Raw genomic sequence first — 14,655 nt, forward strand, 5'->3', positions numbered from 1 at the left:
ATATATTATTAATGCATCATTACTGTAAATAGCTGATATTATGAAAGGTTTTTCCACTCCCCCAAAGTAAGTGATTGACTGAGGACTATAGTTTACCCTATTTTATAAAATTTTTCGATTTCTTCATCAGTAATTGCAGTTTTTAGCTATATGTATTAAGTTTTTACAAATTAGCTTTGAATATTTTTGTAAAATAATTATATTTAATATAATTTTCACAGTTTTGTTTTTATATTTTTGTACGTTATTATGAGTGGATTCTATATTTATTTTATTATCTGGAACTGTTTAAAAAGCTAAATATTTCGAAGTTAAATTTTCACACAATAAAATGTATTTTATGTACTCAAAGTGATTAGCTTTAAAAGTAGTTTTTATAACAGTTTTCACACAGTTTAGGGTATATAGTGGACTGAAATTTCATGCTTTGGTGATGAAAACAATACATGTAAAATATTTTCTTTTGTTATTTTTGGATATTTTCAATATATCCAAAAGTTTTACTCTACACTTAGGTATAGGTATTGTACAGGTATTACAAATGATTATTAAACATTTATATGTAATTTGTGAATACCAAAATAAATGTTAAATTATTTCTCAAAATTTTTTCTTTTGCTTTTCTACACACATACATAGACACAGGCAAATAGAGTTCATGTATTCAAATTTTCAATTTGCAGAATTCATCAAGTGTAGCAAGCATCAAAAATTAATACACTAAAATTAAGCCCAAAAAATGATAAAAGTGTGATATGGGCCATTCACCAATTTTATAGGTAAACTATACCGAGTTAAAAGAGTTATAGAACCTGCCTAGAATAAAACCTACTTCAGTAAAAGTAATTATAAACTGTATTATATATTTTCATTTCTCTATAATATTAAATAACTTTTTTGTACATTTTTTTTCTTAAACATGGAAAGGACGAAATCATATAATTTGCAATAGCTTCGCTTAATATATCATTTTAATAATCATACGTTATGAGTTGAAGCCAATCATTAGAAATCAAATCGAATATTGAATAATGAATGGATTTTTCAACTATTAAATTGCAAAATATATGAAATTAGCAATCAATTGTGAGCTTCAAAGTAATCATTTAAAATTTTTGCATATAATGCACTATTTTAAGGAATAAAACGTGGAAAAAAAGTAAAAGAAATCATACGCATGCATACGACACACCCCATTTTAGTCAAACAAATTACTGCATTAAAACTTAAACCGACAAAAACAAAAGCAAAAGCAAAAGCAAAAACAAAAGTAAAAACAAAAACAAAACAACAAAAACAATAAAATTAATGTTAAAATAAAAACTACAGCAGTAAAAATAATAACAACAACAACAACAGTAACGCAATCGTACAACAAGAACAACAACAATAACGTCGAAAAGACATCGAAAATGTGAAATGCGTTGTAATGTAAAGTATGTGAAACAGAAGTGTTAATTTTTTTTCACTAAAGTACACAAAAATGCGAAAAAAGTGCAAATGTATACATAAATTACACATTGCAAAATAATTTTCATAATAAATTTACATGTGTACATGCTTTCTATATACTTTTGTAATATATAACTTTGTACATAAAATGTTTTTTTTTTTTGGTTGATTTTATTTCATTTCGATATATAAAAATTGACATGATATCAAATTTACGAGTTATATGTATGTACAATATTAAGCATTTTCATTTTGAGTAGTTTTAACGTATAAGTCTTTGTGTATGGTTTTCTGATTCTTCTTCCGTATAAAATAATTCATTTGTTTATAAATAATAATAACAAATAATAAAAATTTTTATTAAAATCTTTGTATTGCAGTTAAATGACATCAAACTAATTTATATTAGTGGGAAACCCCACTCTGTGTATTAGTAGTATTGCACGCAGCAACCCTGGAAAATATGCAACATTTGCTTAGGCAACAATCATTAACCCAACGAATTAAATATTGTGGTAGGACATCTGATTTAGATAATATGCTAAATTTAGCACAATTACATAGGAAACTATTCACAAAAAAAAATGGCACATATGTCATATGGCAATAAATGTGTCATTTAGTATGTGTGTTTGTATGTACAGCAAAAAAAATACATTTATTATGATATACTTATTCCCGTACAGACGGCGTTTAATATTAATCGATGAGAATTTGACCATTTCTCAAACAATTAAAGATATTAAAATGAAATATATTTTATAGTTTTTGAGATATTCACAAATAAAAAAAAAACGGAAAGTTAATCACGTTTGGTCAACTCTCTAAGTTTCGGTAAGCCGAATGGGTTTAAAATCAATAAAAAAAAAACTCATTTTTAAAACCATATTTAAGAAAAATTTGAAGTTCAACGAGTTCAATCCTCCAGTACTTATAGTCTCGAAAATTATTTACGAATAATTAAATATAAAAAATAATAATTACAAGACCACTGACGATTGGCAATACTCGAAACAGTTGCATGACCAGCCAAAAACTAATTAATTGAAAATAAATAAAAATTTTATTTATTACTCTATTAAATAGAAAAGTTTCTATTAAGTAAAATAGTCACTACCGTCATAAATGAATAAAGAAAAAATTTATTTCAATATCTAAGCTGTTTCAAAAATTATCGAGCATTGATCGAGATTAACGAGTCTCGTATTTTGATGCACTGTGTGGCACTAATATTGGTTTTAGATTTTTTTTTAAAATCTTGTTTTCTTATTTCCACTGTGAAAATACTTAATTGTTTTTTTTCCAATAAGTTTCCACAACTAATATAATGAGTATTAAAAGTTGTAAACTTTTACAATGACTTTCTCTTAGTTGATTTGTCTTAGTTAAGTTAGTTTTAAGAAAGTTTAGTATTTAAGCAAAAAATTTTTAAAATAAAATTAGTATCAATCAATCCTTCAATATCTTTATTTTTATATTTACTCACTCTGCATGGGTTCTTATATACATTGACCAGAAAGAACTGCAATAATCCTTACAATATTCATGCAGTATCTTTCAATGAGTTCCGTAGAACTAGTCTTGTTACAAGACGGCCATTTTAACCGGAAAGATACATATGATTCTTAATGTTTTTCATTAGTTATTGGCAAGCTGAAGGTAAGTAGTAGAGGTAAGATATATATATATATATGGTGGGACGTTGGGACAGCGCACTATACACAGGTCCTTTTAAATAATTTACAAATGATTTTTAAGTATATAGGTATACATAAAATAATTTGTAATATCTTGTTTATAGTTTTCAAGATTCTAAAACTTATTGTTAGGCTTTAATTAAAATTCAATAAAGAGACATTGTTAAAAATAAAAAAAAAATATTCTTTATGAAGGAATCCAGATAAGATAAAAAACATATTTACTAAGTAATGTACTAAATTCTTTTAAGATCTTTAAAGCACTTAACTTGCGAGGAAATTATAGTCCTAAAAATGTGAATATCTCCATAATAGTTTTATAAAACTATAATAATAGAATTTAAAATAAGACTTTTTTATAATGTTAATTACACAAATGGCAGAAAACTTTTAACAATGCCGTCACACATAACCCAATTATATTAGAATTTCAAAAATTATTGTTATTATTAATTCCATCATTTATTCATGGTTACATAGACGGATGATATTATGCGTACGGTACTTTTAAAAAGGAAATTAATGCGGAGTAGGCTACTTTCGCTATAAAAATGGCAAATGGTACAGTTTGATAATAATTATTAAAAAAAAAATAAAGAAAAATATTAATAAACATAATCATGTAAATGCAAATGGAAATTGTTTGAAAAGTTAACCCCTTTTTTATAGCAAAGCGTAGACTTATGTTCCGTCAGCTTAACTAGGATAAAACACCGGCAAACTAGGAGGCTACGTATTTAAGCAAACAAATACAGTTCAACTTTATAGGCATAGACATAACGTTACATATATAAAGCCTAGACCCAGTATTTACATACAAACGTCAACAGCACGTCGATTTCTGAGTCAAATGCATAACATATGAAGATATGTCGCTTTGCATTGCATTTTATTGCTTGCATTGAATGTTGCACCAAAAGAATTTTGCTCACAAATGGGTGCAATGGGTGGTAGGTAAGTAGATGGGTAGTATTATGCAAGCAACTAGACTGTCGAATAGTTAAGTTCATAGGCATGTAGGCAGGAAACCAGGCACCAAACAGCGAGCGACACACTTGTTATGCTGCATACGCACATACTTCACCCCCGTTGTTGCACCAAAAACTACAAATGGCAAATATGCAGTGAAAAGCAAAAACAAAATACGAATAAAAAAAGAATGTATGCAAAGCTATATGTATAAAAGAAAATATTGACGCTTACGCAGTGCCCCACTATGTCAGACGACACCTCATCTACCCATAGAATTACGAAATATAACCTAACCTAAGCACACAAAAAGGTTAAAAAATAGTGAAGAAAAAATTATATAAAAAAATGCATAAAAAAATTCATTAAAGCATACATTTAGGCGCATATGATCGTTACACAAGCGTAACATGCGAATACTTTAGGCTTATAGGGGAAATCATAGACTGGGTTCTTCCGTACGCAATACGCTTGGCAATATGTGTCGGCTGCAGTGTCTATGCAGTTGTATGCATTCGCATTCGCATTTGCATGAGTGTATGTATGTGCGTGTGTGCGTAAGTGTACGTGTGCGTTTATTTAAAATATTTTGTTTACGTTTGTTTGCGTGTATGTTTGTGTGTGTACACATATGCATATATTGTATCAACCCCATTTTACATAAAATGCGTTAACATTCTCGCGTTTTTAAACAAACAATTTTGTTTTTTTTTATTTTTGTTTAAAGTTTGAGTTTCGAAAGTCTCCGGGGGACATTAACCTTTTTGTGGTGCATGCGTTCGTTAAAAAAGAACCTGGTTTTTTTGCTACTGCTGCTTCCTTTTCAACAGTTTTGCTTTTTTGTGTTTTTTTTGTTTTTTTTCATTTTTGTATATTTGTATATTTTAGTACAAATTTTGCAAAAACAAAATTTTTACCAGCTGAAAAGTTTTCCCGCGCCCAACTTTTCCCAGAATGAGCAATGAAATGTGGCGCCATATTTTCCTTCATTTCCCATTTTGCACTATTTTGCAGTGCCTATATGTACCCATAAATGAATTCTGCATTAACGAGTAATAATATATGTATATATACTTGTTTGTGTTTATGTGTGTGTGCGTGTTTTGAATATTTTTCGTAACCAAATATGCACGCATGCAGGCACGCATTGATGAACGCGTCGTTAAACACTCACACACCGCCCGCTCTCAAGGAGTCAGGATCTGGAGAGGGGACTACATGAAACTGCAGGTTGCATTAGTTATGCTTTTTAGTTGGCGTGTTAATGAAGGTGGCGAAGTTGAGTTGATCCAAAATACAAATGAATGCATTTTTTCGAAAAAGTTCCTCATTTTAAAAATTCAAAATCTGCCTTTACACTTTTCTCCGCTGCTTACTAGATGGATGGATGGCTGCTTCAGACCCGCACTTCAGACCCGGACACTTGCTCATAATAACGCTCATAATAATGTGTGTTGCTAGGTGCGTATGCGTGCGTAGTTGTGCGTGCAGTTCGGAGCTGGCGTGAGTTCTATTAATTTGCTACGTGCGTTGCATTCACATTTGCGTTGCATTTTCCAGATTTTTTCACTTGCATCGCATTTGCAATATAATTATTTTGAGTTATATTTTGTAGTTGTATTTTTAGTGTTAGTACATATTTTTTAAGTTTAATATTTTTTTCAGGCTTTTTTTAAATTTTATATAATTTTTTAATATAAGTGCTGTTTTGTAGAAGTTTTACTTTTGCTCACGCATGCATACATTTTAAAGTATTTTCTTCATTTTGATATTTGAGAATTTATTTTTGTTTTTTTTTTCAAAATAAAAAACTTGACTAATGCAACATAAATTCTATTGCAATTCAAAAAAATAATTTGTTAAAAAATATACTATTTGGCATTGCAGTTCAGTTTAGCATAAAAATGTCAATGAATGCATTTTTAAGTTTTGTTTTGTTAATTTTAATATCAACTTTGAGCTTTGCAGCTGAAATAAATGTAATGCAACGAATAACCTGAGTTTGATATTAAACTTTTTAAAAGTCTCAAAAGTCACTTAAGCACTTTTCGTCTACATTTGAAAATTAAAAATTCATTTTGAAAAATTTTTTCCAGATTAAGTATCTTGTTATATTAATAGAATTATCGAAATATATCCTTTACATTCAAGTTTGGGTATGAGACTTTTTGCAGCTATAATATATACAGGGTGGTCGTAGAGACTGCAATCAAATAACTTTTGAACTGGTGCGAACACAGCGCATATATATAGCCAAATGATCACGATGTTATTCCCTATAAGGAGTACTTTTGCAGTATTTTTGTTTCGATTTTTTGGAAAATAACTTTGACCGTAAAGGAATTTAAACATCTTATGGACCTTTGCCACACTTGAGTAAAATTGAGGATTAAAATAAGTTTTTATAACAGTTTTCGCACAGTTTACTGCATTTAGTAAAATGAAATTTTACTTATGCTTTGAGGTGTTGAAAAGATGAAGAAACCAATACATGTATAATATTTTTCTTGTGTCTGTTTTCGATATATTCTATTTAACATTTTAATGAGCATTTTATTTTTAATGTGAAAAAATAAAATCAAAAAATATTTCATCTAAACACACACATACACAACCAACTTGAGTTCATGTTAACGCATTTTCAATCTGCAGAATTCATTAAGTGTAGCAATCAGCAAAAATGAATGCACCAAAGGTAATCCTCCAAAATTACTCAAGTATGGCATGAGCCATACATACCATACAAACAAACAATGTTTTTGTGGCTAGAGTATATTATCTGAACCACTGAACCTTATAACGTAACGATAATCTTACAAAACGCTATGGTGTTCTATAAGAATGGCTACTCAACTAAATTGTTCGAAAATGAGTTAATATTTGAGACAAATTCATCCCTGTGACGAAGCAGATGTATGGGTAGGAATATAAGTTTGAGGAATATAAAGTACGTCTTGTTAGATATAGTTTTATTATAATAATTAAAATAATAACTAAAGTAGAGCATAAATATATCATACAAGCGTACAACACTAACCAACAAATACTCTGCAACTAATTTAAAGTGCAGTCTTAGGAGCTTTAAAAAGGAGAAGTTTTTATTTTACACCTTTTTATTTTACAGACATCTGACTGTCGGGAGGTTTTTCATTAAGAGAGGGTCTAACTATTTTCACTGACGGCTCTTAAATTGTATTGTCGAGGTGTGTATAGGAAGTGAAGTTTTCTAAGGATTAAATAAATCTTTTTATCATAGGCTTTCTGAACATTGCAGTATTTTTCAGGTGAAGATAATCGCTATTAGAGATGCAGCTTATTTGGCAGTAGATAATATATTTAATACGAATATATACATACCGCCAGATAGTCAAGCTGTTTTAAACTCCTTGAGTTCAGTCCAAATTAAAACCACAAATCCAAATGAAATGTCAAAACAGCTTCACATTTCTCTACTCTAGATTTCTGTTCATAGGCAACTGTAAAGCAGACATGCAGACCAGATGGTGTGCTTCAGGTAATCATTCGGAACAGTTAAAAAATGTGGACATATCGTTGACATTATGCAAGCAGTTGTTGAATTCTTTTTGAGTTGAGCAATGTAATACAAGATGGGAGGACTTAACAATATGCAGGTATTTGTATATAATTTGATCGCGTTTTATTAAGATCCAGCAATTTCATTGACAAGTCCCGTAAAGATAACAATTTTATGGTAGATGTGTTGATAAGTCATAGTCATTTAGTAAACCAAGCTAGAAGATTGAATCTTCCACTTAATCATTCTTGTCGCAGTAATGGAGAATACGATGAAAGCGACTAGGGGCTTTCCTTTTTAAAGATCTCACGCAATTCCAAGTTATCCATTTACAGAGTAATGTTAGCTTTACCATAGATTCAAAGTGGTTTTTAAACTCTTGAATTTCTTATAAGGTAATACAATGGACTAATAAGACTAATTGGATACTTAGGATGGCAAATATAATTTTAAATAACCTAATATTCTGAATATTTGTTATTTATTTATTACATTCTATAAAATTAGTAAAGCCTAATGATCGACTTAAACAATAGGGATTAGCAGAGAAGAGTCAGATTTCATATTATTTCTCATTTTATATAATAATAATAATTATGCAGGTATTTAATAACTTTTGTAAAATAAAACTAATATAAGAAATGCAATCGTGTTTCCTGTTTAAATAATATTTTTCGTATTTCAGAGGACAGCAAAGGTCGTCGTTTATTCCAATTTTACTCAGTTACATTTCAGTTTTATTTAATTTATATTATGTACACTTAAAGCTTAAGATAAAATGATTAATTGAAAAATTATAGTCACTTTAAAAAATTGATTTCATGAAAATTAATGTACTTATGTGCACATATGTATTGGTGTACTTTGTGGTAGGAGTAGGAGTGAAATGCGTTAATTGTTAATATTTATAAAAACTCTATATGAAGGCTTAAGTAGGTGCAGGATGTTGAAAAATGTATATACATACATATACGTATAAATAAATCAACTACTTATGTATGTATATATATACTTACATACACATGTGTGTACATAATTTAATGAGAGTTTTTTTTCTTTTTATACATATATACCATTTTGGTATTGTTTTGGGTAAATTATAAAGGCGACCACCAAACTGTTACATACTACACATACGTACGTAAATATTTACTTATATATATATATATATGTATAGATTTGTATACACATATACCTCTATAAATATTTACTTTGTTTGTATAAATTTTTTATTGCATTTTCAATGCTCAGTTTGACGTTTTTCATTGTTGTAATTTTTTTGTTTTTTTTTTGTTTTTTGTATTTTTAATCGACATTCGCTTGATACGTTATGTCAGCAGGACATAACGTGGCACTCGTAAAAATTGAAAGGACAATGGTGTTCACTAAAATTTTATGAGTGCAAGTATTTTTTATGCGTTCGCTGTCAATATGGAGTGTGGAATGCAATTCTGTTGCAAGCAGACGGACTGACTGGCAGTTGCAGCGAACTTTTTAAAATGTTAAATATTTGCCAACGCGTTACGCCGAATTAAATTGCAACTTTTTTTGGTACTTTACGAATTTTACAATCGAACATATTCAATTTTTATCCTTATGTTATATATAATTGCTCATATATATAAGAAATATATGTATTAAAAGAAGAATATATTTGCATTTGCTTGCATTTGACTGCATTTATTTGTTCAATTATAAATAAAAAACAATTAATCTGTCATAATATGCATTTCTATAATTCCATATTATTCAATAAAAGGATTTTTAAATTTATTTTTGAATAAAAATTTTTTTAAATTAATTTTTAAATACTTTTTATAGTTTGTCATGTGTTTGCTGTTATAATTATAGATTATATAGACTATCGTCTACATGTTCTGAAGATAACTATAGATCATAGTCGTAATATCGGTTCATAATAAAATTTATTTATCGTTTTTTATAATTTTATAATATTCAAAGAGCGTCATTAGAACCACTATTAATTTTTTGGTTCTAATATGGTAACAATATTGGAATAGGTAAGGTTAGGTCAACGTATAACGACTGTCTTAATGATCCCCTTAAACCTATTCTTCAATTTTACTAGGGTTTTAAGCAACTAAAAGGTTTTAAAACCACATTCTACCTTCAGCAAAGCCTAAAATTGTCTTTAGATCGAGATCTTGCTATGTTTTATAAGATATATATATGACCTCTTATTCAAAACACTACAAAGAACAAGACGACTTTAATAAATAGTTTTATATAATTCCTTGGAGGATTCCACTGTTTACCACCGCCAGCTATTTTAGAGCCATCAGTAAAAATGGTTAGAACCTTTCCTAATAAGGGACAGCCACTATTCCAGTAACATATATAAAATATTATTATCGTATATGTCAAATGTTTAGTTATGCATTGACAAAACTTTTTCAACAAAACCCAGTACTGTAAGTTATACTGAGAACAATATTTAAATGATTTTCACACTTTATGATAATAAATTAAAATTTGATATGAACCTCAATCAGGGGAATTGTATATTAACGTGTACTTCTAGTAGCACAAGAGGGATAAATCCGCATATATTTTTGGAGTAAATTATTTAATTTTATAAGTATTTATTATGATGTACAAGTCGTTTCGTGGTCTACCTCGACTAATCCTTCACTTTAGTGGGGCCACTTGTTAGACGGTGCGCTGTTCCAACGATATATATATATATATATATATGATATACTATTACTGAGAATTATTTCAGAAATTTAATTATTGATTATTAATCATTTTATTTTTGTTATATTAAACAAACAAGTTGTATTCAAAATTGAAATAAATTATAGAAAAATTGAACATATATGACAACTCATAGTTTATTTCTATGTTTACCATAAAAGGAGTTCTAATAGTTTTGTTTGAATTTTCTTTGTATTGAAAAATTTCTTTGAAAATTCTTAACAAGACCAAATTTTAATTACTTTTACGCAGTTTTAACCCTCTTGCCCCCTGCCATTGTCTTAAGCAATAAAAATTAAAAACGAAAAAAATACGCATTTTATTTTTGTACAAAATTCTATTTGCTTCTGTTCTTCGTTAGTTAGTTCCTTGGGCAAGTCACCGTCGTCTATGCAATACTTTTTCTTCCTCTTCCTTTTCATATGCGAATTCATAGTATGTTGAAATTTTATTTTCAATGTTTTTTACTTGGTTTAATACAAAAAAAGAAAAAAAACATTGAGCTTCGTTGTAGTTGTTGTCATCATCAACGTTATAGCCTCAACGTTGTTGTCACATGTCCTAACACAACAACAAATTGGTTAGAACGTACAAATTTAAAATAAAAACGAGCTTTAGAAATATAAAATACAACAACAACTATAGAAAGCAAAAATAAAAGCAAACACAACAACTATAAAATCATTAGAAGCTAAAAATGAAACAAAATGAAAAGAATTTGCCCTGAACGAAAACAAGACGAGTACAAAAGTAAAAGTAAAAACAAAAACAAAAACAAAAACCAAAACCAAAATGTCTAAGCAGAATTTCATGCGTTTTCGGTTTTGCTTAATGTTGTGTGCAATGAAATTGAATGAAAGAACTTTTCATACCCACAAAACATATGTAATGAAGTTTTATATTTGTGTGCATGTGTGTGCCTGTGTGGATGTGTGTGTATGTTAAGGTTTATACGCTTTACACTTGTGCTTATCTGTTGGGCAAATGTCCACTTCCATAACCAAAATAAGTACGAAAGCATATGTGAAAACAGATAAAATTGCTTTAAAAGAAATTGTACACATTTTCCATACATACATGCAGTTCAAGTACACATACGCACACACACGCATAGTCTCATTTGTTTAATGTTGGAAAACACTTGCATTTACATAGTTAGGCGGCAATCATGTGTTGACAGTATACCAATTTTCGCAGTCTATTTTACTGGTTATAAGCTAGTTTTCATCACAATTTCTGTGCCACTTTCCTATAATTTTGTTGCTATTTTCTGTGTGTTTTTTGCTTATTTTATTTGTTTGAATTAGCTGTAAATATAAATTTGATTGTCTTGAAGGACCTTTTTTAATGTGAGGGTGGGTAGAGAACTAAAATATCGTTGCAATATAAACTCTGTTATTGTTGTCTCTGTCTTTACTGTGCAGCATAGTGCAATTTGATTGGTTAATAAAATTTAACTCTTAATGCATTTTAAGTTTTTCCTATAAGTTACATAGTTAAGATGATATACTAAGTAATAATTATTTATTATTAATAAATTATTATTAATAAAATTAAGTAATTATTTATAATAATTTTTAAACATATTTGTTTATAAAAATAAAAGAAGAGAAGAAGAACTTTTAATACACCATTGTTTAGTGTTTACTTTTATAATTAATTTATATATAAAATATAATTTATATTATATTATATTTTGATTATTTAATAAATGTGTTTTTTTTGCTTTACCAATGTTTTTTGAAAAAATTTGATTTAACTAATATTAACGAAATCCAAGAAGAAAATATGATATAAAAAATAGCACTCATACGTTACGTTGACCGTGTGATGTTTCATTATACTTTCATATTAATGTTTAAAAATCACTCAAGAAAAGATATTATAGAAACATTACGTAAAGTTTTATTTTCTTGACATTTTCAGAACGGTTTTTTCTAACTAAGAAAAATAAGTAAACCAAATGGATCTTGTGGCGAATATGGGAAAAACAAATTACTTTCTCTCAACAAACAAATTCTCTGAGCGTCTTAGGTTCCACATTACTATTCACAACAATACATTCGAAGTTGTAAAATATTTTTTTTATTTGGGAATCAGCACAAACACCAAAAATAACGTCAGCTTAGAGATAAAGAATCATTTATAAAGAATCATTTTGCCGACAGTTTTTACTTTAGACTAAGTAGACTCCAAAAAATAAGAAATATTATTGAGATAAAAAACCATCAAATCAAGTCAAACTAAATACAATTCTCTTTTCAGGCTTAGGCTGTTGTATAGTGCAGAAGCTTGGGTAATAACCCACAGCGATGAGAAAATGTTATTGTCTCCTACACGTGACGTACTTGAATACATAATTTCCGTCGCGGGGGATTCGTTGGATTGACCAAGTAGTGCGAATAAAAGAAAGGAATTTGATTCGGTAGCCGCGGTTGAAAAATGCGGTAGAAAATGTCCACATTTTATTTCTATACCTAATAGATGACAGCAAGCTACTGATCGGGTTAGCTGATCGTAGGCTAGCGGAAGTGACCAAGGACGAGTACTTAGTTATAGCCAACTAATTAAGTTTGCGTATATATAAAGATTTCTTAATTAGTGAAATAATATTCTTCTTGTGTAATTCTTGAATGAATTTTCTGATTTTTTATTATTAATTTCTCCTTAAGCTGTTATATTTATATTTTATTTCCAAAAAAAAGAAACTAACAATAAGTTATGATGTAATATAAGTCATAAAATTCACTGAGTCATGAGATTTTGATTCACGAATTTAATTAAATAAATTGTATATCTCTATGAAAGGCAATCACACTTTTGTAAAATTTATATTAAAAAAATCATACTCGTAAAATAATAATCAATTTTATATCTTAAAAATTGACATTTCCTATTGTCAAACTGTCATGAAAATTCCAATAAAATACTCGTCGAAATGATAAAACTTTTCCGAATTCAAAATGCAGAAAAATGCAATTTCCTATTAAAAACAAACAAAAAAAAAAAACGAATGAAAATTTTGTATGAAATATAGGAAAAATAAAAATGAAGAAAACAAAAAAAAAAGGAGAAGAAATAGCAGTGAACGGACATTTATTGTCAGCAATTGTGCTGCGGTCCATTGCCAACGAATTAAAATGATATCAACACAAAAACACAAGCAAACTGACACAAACACACACAAACACATACACATTATATATAAAATGGCAACATATTAAAATGGCAATAGTATAAATTTCAGTAGTGCAGCAACAGGCTAAATTCCTAAAAGTATGCAGTAAAACTAAAACTATCCCAATTCATTCATTGAATTCGGAAATTCAATTTAGTAAACGTTATTTAGCCGTCGACTGTGAATTGTGTAACTCGAATGAATATAAAAGACAGTTAGGCACATAACCATTGAATGAACATACAAACAAACATACGACCGAACAGAGCAGACAACCAGTAAAATAAACTAAGGCAGTTAGGCGAGCAGACAGACAGTCAGCTCGCTTGCGAATAACTAATGGGCAGACAGACAATTGCTTTCGAGAGTCGTTGTGCTATTTTGGTACGAAGTAATATAAGCATTATGTACAAAAATAAAAACATACACATACACACACACATACACATCAATGCCTTCATATAACAAACAAACCAAAAAAACACACACAATTCATTCATAAAATAGATTTAGAGCAACAGTCTAGCACAACATGAAATGTTATGCTATCGTTGTTGTTGCTGCAGCTTTGTTTTTGGTGCTGCTGTTGGAGACAATGTACCGAAGCTAAACATTTTAGTCTTCACTCAAACCATTTTCGAAAGCAATAAATGATGATATAACCTACAAAATAGAAACTAAAGTAACAGCAACAACAACAACACATTTTCTAATAATTGTTGAAAAACAATAAGAAAGTTTAAAATAAAAAAAAAATACAACAGTAATTGTTTGAGATTTTAAAGTTTTGGTTGTAAAAACAACAACAACAAAATAAGAATTTTTGCTACAGCAGCAGTAGCAGCAACAAGTGGCAAAACTATTTTACATGTGCGCGCATGTAGTCTACCATTACCAATAGAGTACGACGCTGACACCATACCACCACCGCAAGCACCACCACATACATATAGATATGACTATCAGCAACATCAGTGCTCCTAGCATCTTTTCAATGAATACTGGAATTTATTTGTTTGTTAGTTTGCTCGTTGGGTGTATTGGTTGCTCTCGTTTATAAGTACACAACAATTTTGTTGTTGTTGTTGGTAAAATTTATGCTGATG

The sequence above is a fragment of the Teleopsis dalmanni genome, chromosome 2, assembly GCF_002237135.1.
Source record: "Teleopsis dalmanni isolate 2A chromosome 2, ASM223713v2, whole genome shotgun sequence".
Classification (NCBI taxonomy): domain Eukaryota; kingdom Metazoa; phylum Arthropoda; class Insecta; order Diptera; family Diopsidae; genus Teleopsis; species Teleopsis dalmanni.